Below are 9,483 nucleotides of genomic sequence, written 5' to 3' on the forward strand. Positions count from 1 at the left end.
TAGAAAAATTTAGCTGAGAAGGAAGCTTTGTGTTCATACCTTCAAGTAACTCCAAAATCCAAATGCAAATAAATCTTAAGAGAAATAGTTGCAATGAATTTCCATGCATCTTTTCCTCACCTGTGATCCAACTCTCACAATCTTCCCTTGCGCGACATAGGCGAATAGAGTGGTGTGACGACTAGGTGAAGTAATGTCCCATAATGTTGTGTATGCAAAGAAAACCACCTTCCACAGTAAATGACGGAGGTCATAATGATCCAGCAACACCTTGCCCAAAAAAGATTTCATTTTCCAATATAAATAAATCGTGTGCAGATATTGTTTTATCATCCACATGTATGACATGTATCTGGCATCCAAGATGCTACAGTGTTTGTGACTTTCCAATCAGACAAGAAACCACATTCCCCTAACACCTATTGCTCAGTCTCTAGTAGTTTCCTTTGTATTATTATGGGAGCATGATCAGAATACTAACAAGGTAATGATTTAGCCTAATATTGAGCCCTGGAACCCCCCTACACCTCATAGTGGGTTGGCCCATGCCAACAACAAGCACATTGATGGTGCATGGGAGGCTTCAAGTTCAGTAACACCTAGATTTGAAAAAGATAGTTAGAAATAGACTACTTAACATGACCAAAAACCAACAAATAGTAGTTTCACTCCCCCTTTTTCTCCTCACCTTAGCTATGAAACCTTCTCTCATCAACTTCCTTCTGTAAATAGAATAGAAAAAGTTGTCAACATAGTATTTTATGTTGTAAAGATCGAAGAGTAGGGAGGACACAACTCAACCAATATTTAGAAAAAATGAGCAAAGAAGGAATATCTATTCATAACTTCGAGTAACTCTAAAATCCAAAGGAAAATCATTATTAATAGAAAGAGTTGCAATGAATTGCCATGCATTATTTCCTCACTTGTGATCCATCTCTCACAATCTTCCCTTACACGACATAGGTGAACATCATGGTGCAACGACTAGGTGAAGTAATGTCCTATAATGTTGCATATGCAGAGAAAACCACCTTTCACTGTAAACAATGGAGGGCATAATGGCGTGTCCCCTCCCATCATGACACGATGTGATGATTTCCATGCACCCTCCCACCTATCACGTCTTTAATCACCCCATACAGAGAGCTATTGTATTAAAGTTAATTTAATATACCATATGTTAAAATACCATTAACATTGAATGTAGATATTTAATGAAATTCTAAAAAATATACATCAAGTTGAATGTGTACTTAATGAAATTTAAGTTGTTTATCAAAAGCCATTGGCTAACTACTAATGAATTTACATAGCGGTCGAAGTTGTTAATTACACTGAAAGGTGTTCTATTATGAAGTTTTTCCTCATGTTATTGTTCCTATATTCATCGTCCTCCACATCATCATGACATACCTCATACCTTATTGTCATTGAACCTATGTTTAGCCTTAGGCATTTGCAGGTTATTAATCACATGGGGATGGGCATCGAAGCTTAACAATAGTCATTGGCTTCTGAGGCTCTAGCAGAGGAAGCTTGGGTATGGTAATAGTGAGAACCTCGTCCTCACAAAGCATAGAAATTGCATCCAAATTGGCATTAGAAGGAAGCAATGCTAAAAGAAAAAGAAGGTCGCCACATACAGTTTGTGAAGGAAGATACAAATAAGCAATATTTGTGGTTCAAAATAACAGAGAATGAGAACCACATAAGAATTGCAGCATGCGATTTTGCACCTCAAGCCTCAAAAACTTACAAAAATAAGGGGCTAGATATAGAAGACCCATATGCAGCTTTAAATAAAGATATTGTTGTATATTTTTAATAGGGAGAAGTTATTTTAGGGGTAGATTTCAATGCTAGAACAACAAATCAATAAGCTAGTTTTTTTTGTTGCAAAGAAGATCACAATCCTATCTGGTTCATTGAAGAGGGGAATCCCCAATGGCTGAGAAGTTCAGAAGATGACAAAGTTAGCAATCATTTTGGAGAGGAGTTGCTCATGTTGTGTGGTGCTTTCAACTTAATCATCTGCAATGGTCTTGATAAATGGAAAAGGTATGGGAAGTTCACTTGCAACACGTACAATGGGGCAAGTGTTGTTGACGACGTTATTTGTTCACAGAGCTTGATAGAAATGATAGACAAAGTTAATATTGGAGAGCATATGTGGGACTTAAAATCAGACCATAACCCAATTTATATAAAGCTATATTGGTTAGAAGAAAGACAACATAGGAAGAAAACCCAATGTTCTCGACAATCGATATCAAGGGGAAAAAATCTTCTAACACGGGAAAATTTCACTATCTTCAAAACAATGTTGGAGAGATCAATTCAGAAGGGGAAGAGTGGTTCCCAAAGCCTCAATAGTCATGAATTAACAAATATAATTTAGAGTGCACTTGAGAAGTGCAAAAGAGCAAAAACTAGGAAATCTGAATCAAATTGTTTTCCTGTAAATGCTTGGTTTGATGAGGAATGCAAAATGGCAAGAAAAAATTTGAAAAAGGCAGGCGAGGAGAAGATGAATGTAAAGTTATATAAGCATATTTTAAAAAAGAAAAAATATGAGTTCATGCAAACAAGGCAAGAAGAGTTAATATATCTAGGCAAGAATCACCCAAAGCGTTTTTGGCAGGAAATTCAACCAAGGAAGAAGCAAATTGAAAATAATATTACAACCAAACAATGGTTTGACTATGCAAAACAACTCTATGAGAAAGAACCAAGGAGGAGCCTCCTCCCAAGATTAAAACAACTACAAATCTTTTCACATTACAGGAAGTAGAGACAGGAATTAAGAAGTTGAAAATAGGAAAGGCAAAGGACTTGATTGAACTTCAAGCAGAATATCTAAAGTGACGAATGAACATTCTTGCACCGCACATCATGGAAATATTCAAAGCACTATATGCTCTTCAAAACATATGTAGAGAGACAGAGTTATGGGATTCAAAAATAATTAAAGTGATTTTTGGGCTCCTAGTTTTTCCAGTGATATTATATGGGTGTGAATTGTGGGCTAGCAGCATCCCTGTCTCAAAATGGAAGCAAATTGAGAAAATCCAAAAATGTTTGATCATGAGCAAGTTTAAAATAAAAAGTTTGGTGTCTTATGAGATAATGTTGAGTGAAACAAGAGCAACTTCCATTGAAGCAATTGCTATGGTGCATCTCATAAGGTATCTTCAGAGAATTGAGCAAATGGGAGAAGGTAGATGGCCTAAAGTTATCTTCAATGAAGGAATGAGTGAAAGAAAGAAATCATGGATGAGACAAAACAACAAATGGATGCAAAAATGGAATATTTACCTCAATGCATGTCCCACAAATAGCAAGGATTTAAAGAGTTATGTTATGGAGAAGTTTCGTAAGCATATATGGGGAAAAGAGTTGGGTAGAAAGAAGAAGTACTATGTTCAAGAATTCAACCCCACTTGTGATCTCCAACAAAAAGAGTACATTGGAGCTAGCATTCCATGGAGAGCAAAGATTCTTATTGCTCAATTAAGAACTAACTCGCATCAACTACGGTGTGAAACAGGTCGGTGGAAAAGGCCTAAAGAAGCTTGGGAAGAGCGGGTGTGTACTTTTTGCACTTCTAGGGCAGTGGAATCGGAAAAAAATTTCATTTTGGAATGTGATGCTTTCAGAGATATTAGAGACAGTTACAACGATATGTTAACAATGGTGCCTTGGCATTGTCTTTTCAATGAGGGGACTGTTAGAAGGTTGGGTCAACTCATCATTAATTTGAATAATAAGAGGATTGAATTGCAAAAGGCAAAAGGCAGGGAAGTTAGTGGTCCCAAAGACTATATCTAGTCTCGTGGACGTTAAAATTTCATTCATTCCCAAATTTGTCATCGTCCACTTCATCATGACATAACTCATACCTTATTATCATTGGGCCTATCTTTGGCCTTAGGTCTTTGTGACCTATTAATCACATGGGGATGGGGGCCTCGGTTTAACAATAGTCATTGGCTTCTAAGGCTTGGGTGAAGGAACCTTAGGCATGGTAATAGTAAGAACCCCATCCTCATAGAGCACGGAAATTGCATCCAAATTGGCGTGAGAGGGAAGCATGGGTTTTTTAAGATACTTGACTTTCTCTCCATGTGAAAGTATTTAGTATTCTCGTCATTTACCTCACACTTTCACTTCCCCCTGATGATCAACACATTCTCATCCTTGATCTGAACCTACAATATACATACTCATCTCATTTTCTACACTACCAATGGAGTCTATATGCCCATAGTTGATTATCATCTAACAAAGCTTTTGGGTCTTTGTTCTAGCGTTACGAGAGTCATGATGTACTAACATGGCGGCTTCGTTGGAGGCATAGTTCTCCGCATGGCTAAAGATATGGCAAAGAACAACCAAGGGGCTCGGGTTCTGCTTGTCTGCAACGAAAATAGTGGGGAGGAAAAACACACCAAGATGTTAGCATGGTGACGTAATAAATGAAAACGGGTGTATTGTTGGTGGAGTTTGAAGGATACCCAAAGGTTTCACTGGTAATTTTCCTCCGTCTACATGCTTTGTTTCTTATTTGATATATGTATGTTTTAACATGACGTTTGTATTCACTTCTGATAATGTTTCTTAATGTGTGCATGCATTTTTAGGGTTTTCTTATGGGTTTCGAACTTTGATCTGGCTCAACCTTTACAACTCTGGTGTGGAAATCATTAGGACCTCTTTTCTCTTAACCAATGAGGCAGTTCCTTCTTCCCACGGTTCCCTAGGTAACATATCCTACTCACTTTTCCTCTGCCATTCGATTTCAGAGTTATAATTTTTTTTCTATGGATTAGGTGTGAAAGTGATTTTTTCTTCCCGTAGTTCCCCAAGTAACATCTCCTACTCACTTTTCTTTTTCCATTGGCTTCCAAGGTTTTAATTTTTTTACTATGGATTAGGTGCAGGTAACTCTTTATGTTACTTACTGTATCAATTAGGTTTTTTGAAATGTGCCTTGGTTTAGATTGAAGTTGTTAGCTTCCAAACCTAGCAAATATTGTATCTATGTCATGCAGGTTCATGTTCCTCTGTTTCTACTCAAAAAATTTGGGTTTACTTATTGCATTGTGTCTATTTTACTAAGATGGTTTCCAACCATATAAATTTATTGTCCTAGGCTTGACAATGGCATGGCTCTTATTCACCACAACGCCACAAGTGAGAAAGTTCTTCCTCATTTGGATTATCTATTATTCATGACTTAGAGATTCTTGGTTAACCCTACACACTCTAATTCAAATTTATCTCTGGGGTTGTTACAGGTTAGTTCCTCGGTCCCCCACCCCGCACCCTCACTTTTCAAGTGAAACTCAAAATACTTAGGTTATTTCCCCATCCAACCGTAGCACATTATGGCATAGGAATTGTATCTATGTTTTGTTGACATTTGGCCATATCTGTTCGTGAAAGTTATTGCACCCAACATTATAGCCCAGTGCTTGTTCAAATTTGGTTCCTTACCAAACCATATGTGTTTAACTTAATGGTTTATTATTGGGCCCTATAATGGGGTATCCCTATGTTATCTATTTGGATAAGGTTTTCTTCTTAATATAAATTAAATATTTCTTGTTTTCCAACTATTGTTAATTACTCTTAATTATCTTATGATGTTATTCTTAATTAACTAACCACAATCAAGCCGATATGTTGTGTAGTTTAATAATATGATGAACAACTGGGTTGAGTTTTATTCTCATTCAGGATAATGATTTGGTTTTGCAATTTTGAGATGGTGAAGCTCAGGGCTAATTCGATGCTTATTAGGCATCGATGTTCTTACCACGGCTTGGGGGTTCTGTATTGGCCACTAATACCACCAATAACTTTTTGGATAGATAAGATAAGATAAGATAATTATATTTATGTCCAACTATTGACCACAAAGTAGGTCAAAGGGACTGTTGAGTACAATGATGTCCATATAATGCGGGAGAACTAAACTGTCTCCTATAAAAGACACAATGCATGAAATTCCCTGGCGGAGAAGATCTAGGAGCTAATGGGTTTGAGGATCACACCTATTTCTCCTAACATCTGAGGTTGAATGAATAAAACTGAATAAAACTCAACAAAGTATGTTGGCCCAATGAAAAGCCGGTGGAAAATGCAAATTGTCCACTAACTGTTGCCTAGAGGAGTTCGCGCGCTGTTGAGTTCTGGAGGACCTTGTCCGTCTCCCGAGAACAGATCTGAGATAAATCTGTTGTTGAGATCTCGTGTGGCGAGGTGAGGTCCCACGCGTCCTCACTGATATAGAGTTTGGATAACTACTGGTATCAATCAGTCTCTTGGTGCCCCTGTCTAAAGGTATCACCCTAAAAAATGTTGTGATCCTTTGTGTGGGGTCTAGTTTGATGGCAGGTGAAGGATATGTGCTCGAAAACTAAGAGCCTCTTGCATATATAGAGCCAAACATCTTTGATTGGGATACCTGAAGGCTGAAATAGTCGACGAGGGTTCGAGATAAAACTTATGGCATATTTTGTGACCACGCCCTCCCCACTTTACCTTTGCCCTCTTTATTAGCCATGCAGACCACATGGGGTTTGTAGGACCATATAATAATTTCCAGCAGTTCTTTAAGTAAGGTCCTTGTTCTAGGATTTTTCTCTGTGAGATGTTGTTCTAGGATTTCTATTATGAAATTTCCCAACTTGTTAATTTTCTCTTTAGGTAATTAGCATATGCTATTTTTTTGGCTTTTAGATTTGGGGACATCTTATGGATTCAGTTGTTTATATTCTAGGATAGTATTTAGTAAGTTACAAATGTACTAATCCTTTAGTGTTTTTGAGATCCATAAAGAGAGAGCTAGCGCAATCTTGATAGACAACTAAAGGCGGCAAAGTTCAACTTTTCTGGTTTTGGAAGTCTTACCTTTTGCACTTTTGTTTGATCAAGTGGCATTTCTCTATGTATCTTGAAATTGTCAATATTGGCTTCCAGTTGCCATTGAGTAGCCACTTGACTAAGCCATCGCTTAGTTGGTTCACCAATGAAGTTTGTTTACGTTTAGAATCATCAAAGGGAGTAAAATTTGGGCAGCTAATGGAATAAGTTTTTTGATGGTCTGATGATCATCCTAAATGCGTGCAATATTATCTTACATCTCTTTCAGATGGTGGTAGAAAAATGGACAAATTTTCATTGATGATTTTTTGTTGTTGTGTTGAATATAAAGATTTCTTTCTTTGACCCCACTATAAGTGTTAAATCAATTGGTGTTGAAAGTGCATTTTGGCTGAAAATTTTATTTTCCCTCTTTGGCCTATTTATATTGTCTGTTTGGCTAATCTGGAAGTGGGTTTTTGGGCTAATCAATTCCTTGATAACAATAAGTCTAACGTTTAAAAGAAGAATATTATGGTCATGCATAACTTTAACCATGTAATGGGTATGTTTTGACAATGATATTTTGAACACTACCTTCATTGTGAAGATGAAACTTAATGTTTTAGTTAAAGCTTGTATTTGAAGGTGAAAACTTGCAAACCTTTTCACCTTGAATTGTCAATATTTATATGGCTTATATTTGAAGCGTCTTACTGATGATATTTTTTTTAGAAGGTACTCTGAATTATGTTCAGTTATATTAAATGATTTTTAATTTGCAACACTATGTGAGCTTGTTGCAGATTGACACTGCAACCTCTTATTGTAGAGTAGATACAAACCTAAAAATTGTAGCTTGGGAAAATAAATTTGTACTGGGATCAAATATGTGTGTATATCCTAATATTAAACCATCTATTCGAGGATAGAAAAGCAATGGTGCACGAGGAAGAAAGAAAAAGGTTCCTTCTACATTATTTCCTGGCTTTCCTAACGATTTAGCCATAGCTTGTTTAATTCGTGTTCCATTCATTGGAGTTGTATATGAGGGGAGATGGTTTTTGAAATGCCTTGGCTCTCATCGTCAAGTCATGAGTGAAATGTATGTTCCTAAAACTAATCATTGGTCCCCAGTTTATGAGGGCATGGTTGCACGCTCGTGCAATCCTAGTGTCGCTCTTAATGGCTAACTAAATGCATTAGACTATAGAGATGGCTGTAGGATGAGAGTCTATGATGGTGTATTGATTCTTAGAACAAATATGTGGACAACAAGCTACACTTGGGTAACTCCCGTGCATTGGAGGCAGCAGCGTTGCTCCCCTTAAAAGGGAAGCTTTGTATAATTTGAAATAATATGAGTATCACAATGGTTGATGTGAAAAAAGTAGACAACGCAACAAGGAAAGGTATGCTTTGGGAAATCATTACAGGAAAAAGGTCGTTTCAAAACATTTGTGACAAATCTCTAGTCAAATATTGCTGGAAGAAACCGTCTCAAGAGTCACATTGTTCATTGTTAAGTACTTCAAGCATAGTGGTAGGTACTCCATTGTTGTTCTAACATATTTAGGAGTCTCTAAACATCCTCTGACAAATACAATCAGGAGTAGATAGTAGCCACAAGTTCTTACATAATTTTGTAGCCATATGGTTGAGAATGGTTCAAGTTCTGTGTGCAAGTTATGGGTGTTGTCTGTTGTGATTGTTGGTAAATTTTTTTATAAGATTACTATTGAGATCCAAATTTGCAGGAAAGGTAATCAAGCATTTCCATTTTCAGATATTCCTGGTACAAGAGTGCAAACCTTTTTTTGCAAAGTCTATTTTGTTTTATGAAGAGGTTTGCATGTGTAAAAGTCTACAAGTAAACCACAACCTTCTAAGTGTTTCACTTATGCATTTGGATTGATCCCAACAACGTTACAGTTGGAGATGAACTTTTACATCAGTGGGCTTTTAGTTCAAAACATTTTTGCAGAAGGTGGAGGCAAAAGAGGTGGGAAATAAATGGTTCAACAAGATGAGGATTTGCACTTATCCATTAAGAATATTTGCGGTTATAACAAAGCTTCATGCATTGATCAACTTGTTTTCTATTGTTCTATGTGCCTTTACATGTCTAGTGAAAATCCTTGTACTTTTCAAATGAAAAAATTTAACCATGGAAAAAGAAAAGATCAGTGATTTAACAAGTGATTATGATTCTCTAAACTGGCTAAAGATCACCTTGTACAGGCCAAGAGACAAAGAAGTGTCTCAAAGATAGAGAACGGTGGACAAATAATCAAATTAGTTGAATTTTTACCATTGCAAATCAACAAAAATAAGCTATTTTTATTTCAAATATTTATAGAAATTGTACACATGTAACTTTGTTAGAGGTTATGTTAAATAAACCATTTTTCATATAAAGAGGTTGAAGATTTATAAATACTTGCATTAGTCTATGCATGTATATGAGTGTCTTAATTTCGAGTTGGGACTTGTGTGCTTGGAGAACTTCATATTTCATGGACTTAAGTATTCAGGAAGTGATATTCCATTTTCTGATGGCAGTGCTTAGATGTTTGTTGATCATACATTTTGTTATATATTTATTATTTGTTA

The 9,483-nt window shown here is 36.4% G+C and overlaps 1 pseudogene; it reads left to right on the plus strand.

Moving 5' to 3' along the window:
* LOC149204110 (F-box/kelch-repeat protein At1g55270 pseudogene) overlaps window positions 1–8,411 on the plus strand; it is a 31,544-nt pseudogene extending 23,133 nt beyond the window's left edge.
* Window positions 8,412–9,483: the final 1,072 nt, after the last annotated feature.

This window comes from Pinus tabuliformis, chromosome 1_2 (assembly GCF_031772625.1).
Source record: "Pinus tabuliformis cultivar Carrire ecotype Pingquan chromosome 1_2, CPIR1, whole genome shotgun sequence".
Lineage (NCBI taxonomy): Eukaryota > Viridiplantae > Streptophyta > Pinopsida > Pinales > Pinaceae > Pinus > Pinus tabuliformis.